At 44.1% G+C, this 3,582-nt stretch overlaps 1 long non-coding RNA gene across 1 annotated transcript; it reads left to right on the top strand.

Annotated features, from left to right (window-relative positions):
- The first annotated feature begins 1,860 nt into the window (after window positions 1-1,860).
- Window positions 1,861-2,451, top strand: LOC142576672 (uncharacterized). The gene is made up of 2 exons (XR_012826916.1): window positions 1,861-2,001; window positions 2,070-2,451. It is a non-coding gene; the product is annotated as an uncharacterized LOC142576672 (long non-coding RNA).
- The last annotated feature ends 1,131 nt before the right edge of the window (window positions 2,452-3,582 follow it).

The following is a 3,582-nucleotide window of genomic DNA, read 5'->3' as shown; positions in this document are numbered from 1 at the left end:
ACGCGAGTAGGCAGCTCTTGTGGTGCATCACAATCGTTTGAGAAGCGTCACAGTAGAGCATTTTTCTGCATGCGGAGCGGTGTTTCTATTTGCAGGTTTCCCTTCAGTAGGAAATTGCTGGACAGGCGGACCAGCGCACCGGAATTGTACTGGCGAAGTCGCAAGCAACTCAAAGAATCTGTTTAATTGTTGCACTTTGAACAATCATGCTTCTACAAAGGCCACAGCAGACAAACAGCCTGATGCCGAGTATTTCTGTGCCACGAAGTAATCAAGAGGCGAGTGCCTAATGCGGACGAAATCGAGTGCATCGAGACTTAAAAGGGCAGAAGGCTCAGCTACTTGGTAAGGATTCAGTATGCAAAACAGAGGTGAGGCGTGGAGACGGCGGCGCTCGTGTTGTTTGCTTGTAAATACTCTACTCTTTGTGTCCTGTCTGCACGCCTCACCTCCGTTTTGCATAACGAGTGCATCAACCCACATATTAATAGCGTAGGCGTTTTATTAACTGTGAAATATTTTCAACACTTCCTTGCATGCCATTTCATGTGGAATATCTTTTCTGGTCACAAATTTGTGCAGCGAATCTATTTGCATGATTGACTCCGGGCCTGCAGGAACGTTCACTTGCACTTGATGCTGAGTCTTTTACATGTATCCATAAACTGCAGATATGCACATCGGATCCCTGCGAGCATTTTCAAAATTCAATTATTTTAGACAACAGGCACATATGCAATACTGACATAATCCCGAGTACCACTAAGCAGCTGGGACACATTTTTGTTGACCATACTCGCAGGTAAAATAAGTAGATCATGTGGACAGCTCCAGCTCATTCTCCTTAAATTAGTGTGTACAAGGGGTACGCAAAGATAATTTTTTTCTCGCGCACCAATTTTGCTGTATAAGCAAGAGAACCCACCACGTTAGTGTAACGTATCTTGCACATCACACTAATATGTGCTTTAATTTACCAAGTGAGATGAGTTACTTTTATGGCTCATTCAGTCATATCACACTGCAAGCTGCATTCATCAATCTTCAATTGGATTTTACAAATGTTTAATGAAACATGTTTCCCTTTTATGCAGATATGCAATGGCAAGCCCTTCCGTGTATTCCAAAGGTAAAATTTAAGCTCTAAATTAAAAAAGACATTTTTAGTCAGAAACAAGCAAAAATGGTGAATGCAGACTATCGAAGCCCAAGGTACAGAAATTATGAGAAGTGTCGAATGGTTTTAAGGAAAGAGTCGTATTTGCAAATGCAACTCTTTAGTGGAGGTCAAGCAAGTCAATATAGGTAGAATACTCTGCGAGATTATGCGAGTGAGGGGATGTCAAACAATGGGTCAGGAAATGCGTTGTTTTTCTGCAAAACAAAAGCTATGATTGTCATTACATAAGTCATTTTAGCATCATGAGACTGGTGCTTGATAAATTCAGAAATAAACCAAAAACAAGACAAGCAAAAAAAAAACAGTTTAATGATGCTCTCTCCACACTGGGATAAATAAAAATAAACACATCACATCTAATGTGGACATATCAGACGCCTTGTGAAACACGAAAGGAAAAATTCAGTTTCGAGCTATGGAACTTGCCGCATAGATGTGGGGGGCCTTGCACTAATAGTGATAGTTACCACTGCATTTAGAAATTGAAAGCATTTGTGCAGACAAGGATGATTCTTTATATTTTTGGCTACCACTTCAAATGCCTCCACCAAGTGTTACAATGCTGCACGCAGCCATACTAAGGATCTCGCAGCAATACCTGCAGGTAAAAAGCAGAAGCAGTCAAAGCCCTGGTGTGTACTGGACACCATGTTTGAAAATTTTTGGGCAAGAAGAGTGCAAGAAGCAGACATAACTGCATTGATTTCAATAATTTCCCATTTTAATGGCCTTTTCTTTTTGCTTAGACAATGCCTACGCCTAGTCACAGCAGCTCCCTCATACAGACTCCGCAAGCCAAGAGGCCGTGGAGGCAAATGCAGGTAAGAGGCAAGAAGCAATAGCACTGGTGTCGACATTCATCTAATTTCTTTCTTTTTCTTTCGTTTAGGCAGCCAGCACACCTCGAACAGCCACCTTGACTGTGGGTGTGCCACCCTAGTCGTAAAGGAAACATTTGAGGGAAAGCAGCAGGCAATGTGAACAGCCACTTCTCCATGTAAACAATACTCTTTCTCTCGGATGACTCCTACGCCTCGCCACGCCAGCACACTTGTGCACAAAGATGCCGTGGAGGCACGTGCAGGTCAGAGGCAAGAAGCAGTGGCACTGGTGTCGACATTCACCCAATTTCTTTTTCTTACACTGAGACAGCCAGCACACCTCGAACAGCCACCTTGACTGCGGGTGTGTCAGTAGATTCCTGTTGTACATATGCTCATAATAAACTTCAGTAAACTTGAACTTGATAATAAACTTGAAGGCAAATGGGACATTGATGCATTGTATTTTTGAACATTTATTGTACACATACAATATATGTTACACTTTGCAGTGCTACAGAGCGTATTTTGAAGCTTCCCCCTATATTTTGCACCTTTAATTACGTATGTGTTGTGTGGCCCTCAATGCAGTTCATGTAGTAGCAGCTGCTTTGTCTGTGTATCGCACATTGGCTTAAGCTCGTGATATCCACATACTTCTCTCACATATACAAAATAAAGTTCTATGTAGTCCTCAGTGTTACAACAAAAAATGAAAGTAAACAATCCGATCGTGGAATTGTGTTTAATGCAGTGACTCCTATGACAGTTACTGACAAGCTGACAACTTGAACTGGTGAATTGGTCCATAGCCTCCTCTATTTTTCAAAAATAAAGGAGGCTATGGATCCGTCATGGCAAGGAATTGTATGTATACATAAAAAGAGGGGGGTATGTGTGTGTGTGTGTTTGTAGTAGGGGGTATAGGATTAGGGCGGTACGAAAAAATGTACCAACACCGTCCTCTAGACCCATTGCGTTAAGGTACCGTAACAAAGCGTATTATGCATAAAGTTCACACAACCAACTCTGATATTACTGCACACGCCAGGCGACGCGAGCTACATTTGTCATGACGCATTCGCGACTGCACCGGATGCCCTCCATATTATTCTCTTTAATCGTGCACACTGCACCGAGGCAAAAGAAAGATCATGGGCGCAGGTGCGTTTAAGGTATCTCGACCTTGCGAGGCCCTGCTGCGCGTGCCAGGGGAGCTGTCCGTGCGAACACTCCCTGGCACACACCTGCCTCGGCGGCCCCAACCTAGGTACCGTTCTGCTTCGAGCTTTGATCCCCCCACTGTCCCTTGGGTGCCCTGGAGTTCCTGCGCCGCCTGCTTTATTATAATCTCAGGTGCTCTCCTCAGACTTCCGTTTGTAGGTTACATGTGCCCTACCCCAACTGGATCAGTGCTTATAATAATAAAAAAGCCCGATCTATCGTCGCGACGATAGATCGCGAAAGCGGCTTTTGCAACGTACCGCGCCCGTGCGAAGAGAATTACGGAACGCCAACGAGGAATCTGACCACAGCTCCGAGCTCGTAACCTCGTCGAGTGACACTCCTGCAACAGGCGTG

Source organism: Dermacentor variabilis, chromosome 3 (genome assembly GCF_050947875.1).
Source record: "Dermacentor variabilis isolate Ectoservices chromosome 3, ASM5094787v1, whole genome shotgun sequence".
Taxonomy (NCBI): Eukaryota; Metazoa; Arthropoda; class Arachnida; order Ixodida; family Ixodidae; genus Dermacentor; species Dermacentor variabilis.
The sequence above is the reverse complement of the archived record's forward strand: the minus strand, read 5'-3'. Positions and strand labels throughout refer to the sequence as shown.